The following is a 12,841-nucleotide window of genomic DNA, read 5'->3' as shown; positions in this document are numbered from 1 at the left end:
ATCTGCTTCCTTCCCCATTGATCAACTAGATTCAAGCCAGTAAACCAATAATGTGGCTTTCTGCAGCATTGAACATTGCATTAAAGTCAGTTTTTCAGCTGGCAGTCTTCACTTATTAACTTAAGTGTATTGGGAAATCTTGCAGCTTCTTTATAGGTGCTGATAAATTCATCAAACAGCAGCAAATATGGTACAAAATTAAACCACTAACATAAAGGACATGATGGAATCACGTCTAACCTGGAGTGACAGATCCCCTCCCAGAGACCTGAATCTATGTCTTGGACTTGGAATAAGAATAAAATGCCTTCACTGTCAGAGACACAGAGAGGTTAATCTTGAATCAACCAGCTCAATGTGGCTCCATAGAGACTTTGAGGAGATTCTTAAGGTTTGGGGGGGAATACCTGGATTTGCTTAGAATGGACCAGTGCAACAAAGGCCTTCTTAGGTGGATCTGGGTCAGGCCTCAGATACCTCAAGCTCATCTCGTGATGTATCTGCCCTGGGAGTGTTTGATGGGACAGTGTAGAGGGAGCTTTACTCTGTATCTAAACCCCGTTTTTTTGTCATGTTGAGGGGGCCTTTATTCCTCAGGCCCCCTTTATATACATATTTACATTTTTTTTAAAAATACCTTTATTTAAGACCAGATAAATCAACAAAAGTCAAATTAAAATGCCATTTTCGGCGTCAATGATGCACTCCAGTCCCTGCGGTGCCCACCGGTCGCAGAAGGCCTCAAGCGTATCGGCGGACACCGCATGCTCCTTCTCCAGGGACACCCGGGCACGAACGTAACCGTGGAAGAGGGGCAGGCAATCGGGGAGGACGGAACCCCCGACAGCCCGCGACCTGGACTTGTGAATTGCCACCTTGGCCAGGCCCAGGAGCAGACCGACGAGGAGATCCTCCTCCCGGCCCAAGACCCTCCGCACCAGGTGCCCAAAGATCAGGAGCGTGGGACTGAAGTGCAGCCAGAATTTGAGGAGCAGCCCCTTCAGATACTCAAAGAGGGGCTGCAACCTCGCACACTCCGTATAAACGTGGAACACGGACTCGTCCAGGCCGCAGAAAGTACAGGCGGCCTGGGAGTCCGTGAACCTACTTAAAAGTCTATTGCACGGGACTGCTCTGTGCAGCACCCTCCACCCCAGGTCCCCGATGTAAAGGGGGAAGACTCCCGCGTAGAGAGACCTCCATCGGGGTTTCCCCTCGCCGCCAGATGGCAACGCGGACCGCCAGGGCGTGTCCGGCCGGCTGACGAGGGCGAGGAAGTGGAGAGTGTGCAGGAGCAGCCCGTACAGGAAACCCCTCCGCGCCGATTGGAATGGCACGGAGGGCATTTCCGAGAGGCGGCTCGGGTTGTGCGGGACCGGCTCCCGAGGAGGGTTTCGGGGCCTGGGCCTGAGCAGTTCCGGCCGAGCGGGCGTCAGCTCGGCCGGGATCGCTCCGCACTCTCGAGCCCCCTCGCCACCCGCAGTGAGGGACGTCCTGGGGGTTTCGGCTACTCCTCCGCCCGCCGGACCGTCCCCGGAGTCGGCCGCCCGGACAGCCGAGGCGCTCTCCTCCGCCGGCGGGGGAGCGCCCTGACTGGAGGCGACCATGTTCCAGACTCGGAATAGATCCCGGTAAAAGACAGGCAACTCCCTCAGAGAGGCGCGGCTAACGGACTCCACCGGGAGCTGCGTGTCGTCTTGAAGGCAGTGACACTGGCGGAAAAAATACGTCGCCAGCGCACACCGTCTGGGAGGACGCTCGACGTACAGGTATCTCTGCAGGGTCCGAAGGCGGAGAGTCGCAGCCTGGGTGCGGACGCACACCAGCGACTGACCGCCCTCCTCAATCGGGAGACTCAGGACCGCAGCAGAGACCCAGTGTTTCCTTGTGCCCCAGAAGAAATCGACTAGTTTCTTCTGGATTTTGGTGGCAAATAGAGGGGGCGGAGCCAAAATGACCAACCGGTACCACAACATGGAGGCCACCAGTTGGTTTATGACCAACGCTCGGCCCCTGTAGGAAAGCACTCGGAGCAGTCCTGTCCAGCGCCCCAGCCGAGCGGTGACTTTTGCCTCCAACTCCTGCCAGTTTGTCGGCCAGGCTTCCTCAGCGGGGCTAAGGTGGACTCCCAGATAGAGGAGGTGCGTGGTGCTCCATGCAAAAGGTGCCATCTCCTCCGGCAGGGAGTCCACCCGCCACTGACCAACCAGGAGTCCGGAACATTTCTCCCAATTGATCCTCGCAGAGCACGCGGCAGAAAAGGTCTGCTGGCAGTCGCGCATCCTCCGCAAGTCAACGGGATCTGTGATTGCGAGGAGCACGTCGTCGGCGTAAGCCGAGAGGACGACCCGCATGGCCGGCTCACGCAGAGCCAATCCCCTCAACCTCCTGCGAAGCAGGCACAGGAAGGGCTCCACGCAGATGCTATACAATTGGCCGGACATGGGGCATCCCTGACGCACTCCTCTCCCAAAGCGAAGGGGCGCCGTCAAGGACCTGTTAACTTTGACTAGACACTCTGCGGCGGCGTATAAAAGTCGGACCCGGGCCACGAAATGCGGCCCGAGTCCGAAAGCGCGCAGAGTCCCGAAAAGGTAATCGTGATCCACCCTGTCGAACGCCTTCTCCTGATCGAGGGAGAGAAAGGCGACCGACTGACCAGTCCTCTGGGAAAGATGGATCAGGTCCCGGACCAGGTGGATGTTGTCCTGGATGGACCGGCCCGGGACCGTGTAGGACTGGTCGGGGTGGATCATGTGGGCCAGCACGGAGCCCAGGCGGGTAGACATAGCCCGGGCAAAGATCTTATAATCCGTGCTGAGGAGGGAGACCAGACGCCAGTTTTTAAGCAGGCGGAGATCGCCCCTCTTCGGCAGCAGGACGATGACCGCCCTGCGCCACGAGAGGGGCATCTCTCTGGTCGCCAGGCTTTCCCCCAGGACCCGCGCGTAATCGTCCCCCAGGACGTCCCAGAACGCCCTGAGGAACTCCACGGTCAACCCATCCAGCCCTGGGGATTTGCCCCTTGAGAGCTGGTGGAGGGCGCCAGTCAGCTCCGCCAACGTGAGCGGAGCCTCCAATCCTTCGGCAGCCTCCAATCCTTCGGCGCCCTCCGGGCTGACCTGCGGCAGGTCCTCCCACAAAACTCTGCGCGCATCCTCGCTGGACGGATCAACGCACTGTAATAAGTACGGACCAGGAGGCCCATTCTCTCCGGATCCGTGATGGAGGATCTGTCGTCGGCCAGCAGCTCAACGAGCTGCTTACGGACCCCCCGCCATTTTTCCAGCGAGTAGAAGAAGGGTGAGGCGCGGTCCAAATCTTCCAGGATCTGGATCCGCGACCTCACGTACGCGCCTCGGGACCCTATGAGCTGCAGGTCCCTCAGCGCGCCCTTCTTCTCTTTGTACGCCTGCCACAGGGCCGGGTCCACGACGGCATGACCGAGGCGGGACTCCAAGTCGAGCACCTCCCTCTCAAGGCGCCCGATCTCGGCTTCCCGCCTCTTGGTCGACCCCTTCGCGTACTCCTGACAGAAGACGCGGATGTGAGTCTTGCCCACATCCCACCATAGCCTCAAGGAGGGGAAGCCCCCCTGTTTCCTTCTCCAGTCGGCCCAGAATCGACAGAACGAGTCCCGAAATCGCTCGTCCTCCAGCAGCCGGTTGTTAAAGTGCCAGTACGCGGACCCCGCCCGCCCGCGGAGCGGAGTGAACTCCGCCCACACCAGGCGGTGGTCCGAGCACGGCACCAGCCGCATGGAGGCCGCCGAGACGCGGGAGACGTACGCCTGCGAAAAGTAGGGGCGGTCGATTCGCGACCCTCCTCCTCCAGACCTCCACGTGAAGGCGCTGGAGTCAGGATGGAGATTCTGCCAGACGTCCACCAAGTTAAGGGAGCTGATCAGTCCCCTCAACTTCTCCACCGACGCTTGGCCGCGCTGGGGACCGGAGCGATCCCCCACCTCGAGGGTGCAGTTAAAATCCCCCCTGAGGATGATGCACTCGCCGCTATCGATGGAGCTCAAGAGAGCGGACACTTCTTCAAAGAAGCGCGCTTGCAACGCGCCGGGCCTGTTGCGCGTACACGTTCACAAAGTGGAGCGGCACGCTACCCAGGCGAACGGCAAGGTGGAGCAAGCGGCCCGGCACTAGCTCCTTGACCCCCAAGATCTCCGGCTGAAAGGTCGGGGCCAACAAGATAGCCACCCCACTAGAAATAGGGGTGAGGTGACTCATGTACACCCCACCCTGCCACTCCAGGAGCCAGGTGGCTTCGTCTCCCGGAACGGTGTGGGTTTCCTGCAGAAAGCTCACCGCGTATCTCCCTTCCCTAAGGACTGAGAGATTGTGAAATCTGCGGTGAGCCCCCCTGCTGCCGTTGATGTTGAGGCTGGCTATGGTCATCTTCATGTCAAAGGTACTTAAAACCCGTCACAAACACTGTGAGGAGGGAGTGGAAGTGCACCTGGCCCTCCACTCCCCCAGCAACCCATTGAGGAACACATTAAAACAGCGCCTCTCAACCAGTTTCACGTCCGCGCGCTTGCCCGCTATCTTAAGGGCGGCACGGACGGACTGTATGATCAGCGCCAGATTCGACCAACGGTCGAGGGCCAGCTGAACTTTATTGCGGCTCCCCCTGCAAGCCGCGAGGAAATCCCGGAGTTCCGCCGTGGGGATGAGAGGAGATTCGGTGGGAGGCACGAGGGACTCCACCACCTCACTGGCGATGGAATCAAGATCATCCTCCGTGCCCCGCACCGAATCCCCATCCTCCTCCAGGTAGTCACCGCCAGCGGCCGACACATCCACCACACACTGTGAGGCGGACGTCCCGGCCGCGCCAGCTGGTCCTGCCTCCGTCACGATCCCACCCCCAGGATCGATGGTGGAGGAGTCCTCTCTGGGTTCTATTGTGAAACTGGAGCCTGCAGGCACCAGCGGATCAGGACCCCCCCTCCATCTCCGTCCCCAGGCCAATGAGTTGTCCAGGGGAGACAGAAGTTCCCGACTCCGGAAAACCAGCCGGAGCCGAGACTGGAGGCGGAGAGAGGAGGCCATCTCCCGCTCCGTCAGCACCCACAGGCCCAGCAGATGGGGCAGCATTCTCGGTTATAACCGGGTCGGGTGTCTCCTGGTTGGTGGTGGACTCCGTCTGGGAGGGCCGACCCTCTGGGGCCTCGCCCTCCCCTTCACTCAGGGCACCCGACCCAGTAGCAGTGGCAGAATGGGCGGAGTCCCCAGGCTCCCCCACCACAAGCAGGGCCCCACTTACTCCTTCAGGAGGGGCCTCATGTACCGGGGCCTTCCCCTCCCCTCCATCCTGAGGAATAGGGAGCTCCTGCCCGGACTTTGTAGCCTTGGTGGTGGTGGTAGGGGAAACCTGGGGACCCGAGACAGGAGACAGCTCCCGTCCAACAGATGGGCCCTGCGCCTCAGGGCCCCTCATTACCTCTGTGGAGGGGTGCCTTCTCCTCTTTTTCCCACCAGGGCTCAGAGGCTCAGAGACCTCCATATCATCAGAGGCCTCCACCTCTACACTCTCCTTTTTTTTATTCACCCTGGGCCTGAGCCCAGCCCTGGGGCAAGTTGACTTCCCGAGATCGGGCTTTGTGCTGAGCTCAGACTCGGGTAGTGTCACGGTGTCCAGGGGACGCGCCTCTCGATGTTTATTTTTCCTCCGCGCCTTCCTTCCACTTGGACGGTCGCCCCCCTCCCTGCCGGAGGCCGTGAAAACCACAGCCTCCGGTACCGACTGAATGGTATCTGGTGGTGGTGTAGGGGGGGTGGGAGGAGGTGCAGCGTCGCCACCCTGGGCCGCCGAGTTGGAGTTGGCAGCCGGGAAGGTTGGGGCAGTTCTTACGAACATGCCCCACCCCCTTACAGACATGGCACCGCACCCCGTCCAAGGTCCAGAAGACGCGGTAGGCCGTCCCCTGGAATTCGACATTAAAGTGGCCCTCTGTCACCTCCTCCCACGCCAGCTGCATGAATAACTGGCGGCGGAAGGAGTACACATGCCGGAGGCTGTTCTCCCGAAGACCGAGCGGGACTGGGGTGAGCCCCGTCTTTACCTCCCCCAGATGGTGCAGGTGGGGAAGGAGGAACTCACCAGGAATGAAGGGCGGGACATTGGATAGAATGAGCCTTTGCGCAGTGGCCTCCAGGGGGTCCACTGGCAGAAAGGTCCCGCCCACGGTGAGCCCCTTGCTCAGAGCCAGGGACACCGCCCGCTCGGTCCTCAGGAATAATACTGCCTTCCCATACATTTTAGAGGCTGCAACAATGGCCAAAGGGCCGACAACCTCGGCCATTGCTTTCACGCATGCCTCGATAGTCATGTTCGGGTGGACGTAGCTCTTGACCCCATGCTTCGATGTTAATAAAGCAAATGGGGACGGGGCAACAGGTGCAGCTGCAGCAGCCGCAGCAGCATATGAACGGGAAGGCCCCGCCACCGGCGAAGAGGGGCTTGCCATGGGGTCGCAGAGCTACGCCCACCCCCAAGAAACAAAGCACACAACAGTTTTCTTTAACACAAGCAATATGATGGGGGAGGTGGGGATGTGAGTAGAGGAGGATAGGGTTGAAAAGGACAAGGAGAGGAGAGGATAGGTGGCCGAGTGATGGAAGAGAGAGAACAGCTGCGAGGATGTTACAGTTCACTTGGTGGTTGGAGCACCTTCCTGCAGAGTCTACAATTCAATCTTCCAGTTAGGGGAGGGCTCTTCGCCCGGGTCGGCTAGAGCCGCCCGGTTCTCTCCCTTTTCTGTTGTTGTATAAAGCTAGTCTTCAGCCGGGCAGCTCCAGCCGTCCCAAGCCACACAGTTGGGGGTGGGGAGGGAGCCCCTTCTGTGCAGGATGGCAGATAAACACAAGACCAAATACAAGGGCTCCCTATAGAATTTTGCAGCCCCACCCCTGGATCTTCCGGTGCCTCCTCCCTCCCCCAACAGTCCAAACAACCAATAGTTCTCTGGTGCTCCAACACCCACCTCTCCAAAATGACTTGCAGGTCTTCTTAATCGTTGAAAAAGTGCAACAGTTCCTCAGTAAATGCAGCTGTCTCCACTCTATAGTCACCTCTTTGCAGTTATTCCACTCTCCTCTCTTCAGCTGCTGCAGTTTCAACTCTCCACTCTGCAGTTGCTGCAGCACAGGTGCAGCTGCTCCCCCTGATTGCTGGCAGGAAGTGCTCCAAATTGCCCAGCCAATCCCCGTTTTTTTTTTTCTTTTTTCTTTACTCTGTATCTCACCCCCGTTCTGTACCTGTCCTGGGAGTGTTTGATGGGGACAGTGTAGAGTGAGCTTTACTCTGTATCTAACCCCGTTTTTTTTTTCTTTATTGCCCTGCCACATCACCCTCTCTCCACCAACACTACATGAGAGAACCCCTCAGCTCTACAATACCATCCCCACACTCAGTGACAGTCCCACCCAGTACCAAGTTATTAAATACTCAGCTTTCCCTCTCTCACACACTGTTCACAGTCCCACCCACTCACTTTTCACCCACCCACCCACTGTGGGCATCAATGGGATTCAGTTGATGTGTTTCCAGTGGATAAACCAAGCAGAACCAGTATCGAGCAATTGTTCATGCTTGACAGCAGAAGACTCGAGTCTAAAATAAAAAGGAACTGTGCACAGATCATCCTAACCCGTTTTTTAATATCTTTTATTTATTTTTCCTGTCTTGGGATTGTTTGATGGGACAGTGTAGAGGGAGCTTTACTCTGTATCTAAACCCCGTGCTGTACCTGTCCTGGGGGTGTTTAATGGGACAGTGTAGAGGGAGCTTTACTCTGTATCTAACCCCATTTTTTTTTCTTTTTTTTTTATATTTTTCATGTCGATGGGGCCTTTATTGCTCAGGCCCCCTTGATATACATACTTATATTTTTTTAAATAACTTTATTAAAAACATAAATAAACAAAAACTCAAATTAAAATGCCATTCTCGGCGTCGACGATGCACTCCAGTCCCTGCTGTGCCCACCGGTCGCGGAAGGCCTCAAGCATGCCGGCGGACACCGCATGCTCCTTCTCCAGGGTGCTGTACCTGTCCTGGGAGTGTTTGATTTTTGTGGGATGTAGGCATTCCTGGCTAGGCCAGTATTTATTGCCCATCCCTAATTACAATTGCCCTTGACAACTGAATGGCTTGCTAGGCCATTTCAGAGGGCATTTAGAGTCAACTACATTGCTGTGGGTCTGGAGTCACATGTAGGCTAGACAAAGAATGTCTGATGGGGACAGTTTAGAGGAAATTGACTGGTTAATAACTGAATTTGGTTGGTTGCTGCTGAAATTAACAAAAATCATTTCCTGTCTGTTTTCAATGTGGTTAAGCGTTTTGCCTTTGGTGATTTAGTTGCGCTGTGACCACACTGTAGTGAGTCCACTGGCTCAAAGACGCCTTCCACTGTCCGTGTGTCGCACTCTGAAAATTGCACAATGACGTCTCACCAAATGCAGAAATCAACACCACAATGCACTGTGCAGCTGGCCTTCCCTTAACCCAGAAGTAAAACCTATGAATCAGGAAGTAGAGTTATAGAGTTATACAGCACAGAAACAGGCCCTTTGGCCCATCAGGTCCATGCCAGTCATCAAGCACCTATCTATTCTAATCCCATTTTCCAGCACTTGGCCCATAGCCTTGTATGCTATGGCGTTTCAAGTGCTCATCTAAATACTTCTTAAATGTTGTGAGGGTTCCTGCCTCTACCACCCCTTCATGCAGAGTGTTCCAGATTCCAACCACCCTCTGGGTAAAAGATTTTTCCTCAAATCCCCTCTAAACCTTCTTCCTCTTACCCTAAATCTATGCCCCCTGGTTATTGAACCCTCCACTAAGGGAAAAAGTTTCTTCCTATCTATCCTTTCAATACTCCTCATAATTTTGTATACCTCAATCAGGTCCCCCCTCAGCCTTCTCTACTCTAAGGAAAACAACCCTAGCCTATCCAGTCTCTCTTCAAAGCTGAAATGCTCCAGCCCAGGCAATGTCCTGGTGAATCTCCTCTGCACCCTCTCCAGTGCAATCACATCCTTCCTATAGTGTGGTGACCAGAACTGTACACAGTACTCCAGCTGTGGCCTGACTAGCGTTTTATACAGCTCCATCATAACTTCCCTGCTCTGATATTCTATGCCTCGGCTAATAAAGACAAGTATCCCATATGCCTTCCTAACCACCTTATCTACCTGTGCTGCTGCCTTCAGTGATCTATGGACAGGTACACCAAGGTCCCACTGACCCTCTGTACTCCCTAGGGTCCTACCATCCATTGTATATTCCCTTGCCTTGTTAGTCCTCCCAAAATGCATCACCTTACACTTCTCAGAATTAAATTCTATTTGCCATTGCTCCACCCGTCTTACCAGCCCATCTATATCATCCTGTAATCTTTGGCTTTCCTCCTCACTATTTACGACACCAAATTTACTGATCATACCTCCTATATTCACGTCTAAATTATTAATGTACACTACAAACAGCAAGGGTCTCAGCACCGATCCCTGCAGTACACCTCTGGTTACAGGCTTCCACTCGCAGAAACAACCCTAAACCATCACCCTCTGCCTCCTGCCACTAAGCCAATTTTGGATCCAATTTGCCAAATTGCCCTGGATCCCATGTAGACTATGTCAACTGCTTTACCCTCATGTACAGATTAGATTAGATTAGATTACATCTAGTCACCTCTGCAAAAAGTTCAATCAAGTTTGTTAGACATGATCTCCCTCTGACAAAGCCATGCTGACTATCCTTGATTAATCCCTGCCTCTCCAAGTGGAGATTAATCCTGTCCCTCAAATTTTTTCCAATAGTTTCCCTACCACCGATGTTTGACTCACCGGCCTGTAATTACCTGGTTTATCTCTGCTACCCTTCTTGAATAATGGTACCACATTCGCTGTCCTCCAGTCCTCTGGCACCTCTCCTGTGGCCAGAGAGGATTTGAAAATTTGTGTCAGAGCCCCTGCAATCTCCTCCCTTGCCTCACATAACAGCCTGGCATACATCTCATCTGGGCCAGGGGATTTATCCACTTTTTAGCTCGCTAAAACTGCTAATACATCCTCCCTTTCAATGTTAATTTGTTCGAGTATATCTCAAACCCCCTCCCTGATCTCTACACCTACATCGTCCTTCTCCATAGTGAACACAGATGAAAAGTAATCATTTAAAACTTCACCTACATCCTCCGGCTCCACACACAGACTGCCACTTTGGTCCCTAAGTAGGAAATAGAGCCGACTTTTGATTTGATTTGGTCAGTTCTTAAACAGACAGAATTTTATGAACTAGAAAAGTTGTGTATTTTAATGGGAACGTTTATTCGTCAATTTTGGGGGGATTTTCAGATGAGCTGAATTCTAGATGGGAACCAGTTTTGAGCCTGCCACTTCAGTGTGCACACAAGCCTTTAAAAGCTGGTGCACAGGTGCAAAAAATAATCAAAAAGGCTAATGGAATGTTATCCTTTATCTCAAGTGGGCTGGAATATAAATCAGAGGAAGTGATATTAAAGTTATCTAGAGCCTTAGTGAGATCGTATCTGGAGCACTGCATTCCGTTTTGCACAGTGTACGTCAGGAAGGATATATTCACCCGAGAGGGGAGCAGCTCAGATTAAAGTATGAGGACCAGCTGCATAAATGTGGCTTGTATTCCCTTGAGTTTAGAAGATTCAGGGGTGATCTAATTGAAGTGTTTAACATGATAAAAGGATTAGATAGGGGAGATAGAAAGAACCTATTTCCTCTTCTGGGGGAATCCAGAACATTAAACCTTAAAATTAGAGCTAGGCTTCAGGAGTGATGTCAGGAAGCACTTCATCATACAAAGGTTGGTGGAAATTTGTAACTCTTCCACCCCCTCCCCCCGCCCCCCCACCCCCAGTAAGGCTGCAGGGCTTTCAAGACTGAGATGGATGGATTTCTGTTGGGTAAAAAGATATGGAGCAAAGCGGGTAAGTGGATTTGAAGTATGGACCAGCCATGGCAGACCAGGTTCAAGGGGCTGAATGGTCTCCTGTTCCTATGTCATGTTGGTTGATCAGTTTGAATCCAGCATTAATACCTCCTGCACTAGAGTTCCCAACCCTCCACGATGTTCATGGATTTTCCAGGAAGTAAAGCTGGCAGCTGGGAGCTACCTGGGAGAAAAATTATCTGGGCCTTAAAAAAACTATTTGTGATGGAGTCAGGGGGGAAGGCTCTTTGACTGACTATTGACAATCATCCAATTGGTTGAAGAAGAGACTGCTCCCTTAGAGTGGGAATGTGGGGCATTGCGAGGGATGGACTTGGGATGGTGGGACTGTCCCATGAAGAGAGATTGGGGAAACTGGGCCTGTATTCTCTAGAGTTTCGAAGAATGAGAGATGATCTCATTGAAACCTACAAAATACCTAAAGGGATAGACAGGGTAGATGCAAATAAGATGTTTCCCCTGGCTGGGGAGTCTAGAACCAGGGGACACAATTTCAAAATAAGGAGGAAGCCACTTAGGACTGAGATGAGGAGAAATTTCTTTGCTCCGAGGGTTGTGAATCTTTGGAATTCTCTACCCCAGAGAGCTGTGGAAGCTCAGTCATTGAGTATGATTAAAACACAGATTGACAGATTTCTAAATACTAATGACATAAGGGATATGGGGATAGTGTGGGAAAAAGGCATTGAAGTGGATGATCAGCCATGATCATCTTGAAAGGCGGGGCAGGCTCGATGGGCTGAATGGCCTACTACAGCTCTCCTGTGTTCCGACAGCAGGAGCCGAATTTTGGGCCCAGCAGTCTTGAGTCCAATACTCCCCCTCCAAAAAAGTATCAAAGAAAATATTTCTAACCAAGGAGAAAAAATTTGCAGGGCTTAGGTTAGAGAACAGTGGGGGTGGGGAGAGGGAGGGAGTGGGACTAAATGGATAGATCTTTCAAAGAGCTGGCAGAGGCACGATGGGCAGGATGGCCTCCTTCTGTGCTGTACAATTCTATCAACATGTAGATCTCTTGCCTGATGCCTGCAGGTGAACCAGAAGAGTGAGGTTGAGAGTGGCATTGTCAGCGACACACGTGTACAGAATTCTGGGAGACACGATGATCATCTGGGAAGGTGGGAAAGTGTGAAATTTGAGCTGCTTTCCATGCTTAACAACCTATGAACTCTTGTCTGATCCAAAGTGTTTAATTACACACGTTTGAGTAGAACACGAAGGGCCAAAGATTGTGGTGCCAGGCCAACAAACAATATCTGCCATTTGTTAGTCTCCTGCATGCCCGGTTAATGTCAAGGATATTTTCTGCGGCAAGTTGCTGCTGGTGGGAGATGGAGGTGCATCTCCTTAAACAATCAGATTGAAGCATTTGTTACTGAACAGCGCAGCGTCTGAATTAGGAAGTTGGTGAATTCAATGTCAAATCAGGTACAGAGAAAGAAATGAAGAGAGGAAAGAAAGATTGGATTCAGAGAGAGAGAAAAATTAGACAGAAAGGAAACGTATTATTAATTAAAGTTTTTTTTAAAAATCTTGAACTACGGAAACATGAAGGGGTCAGTCTCCACACTAGTAATAATTAATTTTCGGTGTCAGAGAGGTTGACTGGCAGTAATTAACAATTACCACATTTAATCGTTTGGTAGTACAGAACTTGAGTACTGCTGAAAATAGAGACATGTTGTTGAAGCTTTTAACAGTCAACTGTCAGTCACCGTAAACTAGTGCATTCTCCATGGCAATGCCTCTACCAATCAGAGTTCACTTGCCAACCAATCAGCACTCTCTTCTCATACAGTATAAGCCTGTTGTTTCCCTTACATTGGTATTCTTG

General features: G+C 52.7%; 1 protein-coding gene across 3 annotated transcripts in view; it reads left to right on the top strand.

Annotated features, from left to right (window-relative positions):
- The window catches only part of LOC137383996 (tyrosine-protein phosphatase non-receptor type 22-like), a 104,858-nt gene that overhangs the window by 68,189 nt on the left and 23,828 nt on the right, over positions 1-12,841 (top strand). The gene's annotated exons all lie outside the window — the stretch shown is intronic.

Source organism: Heterodontus francisci, chromosome 25 (genome assembly GCF_036365525.1).
Source record: "Heterodontus francisci isolate sHetFra1 chromosome 25, sHetFra1.hap1, whole genome shotgun sequence".
NCBI lineage: Eukaryota > Metazoa > Chordata > Chondrichthyes > Heterodontiformes > Heterodontidae > Heterodontus > Heterodontus francisci.
The sequence above is the reverse complement of the archived record's forward strand: the minus strand, read 5'-3'. Positions and strand labels throughout refer to the sequence as shown.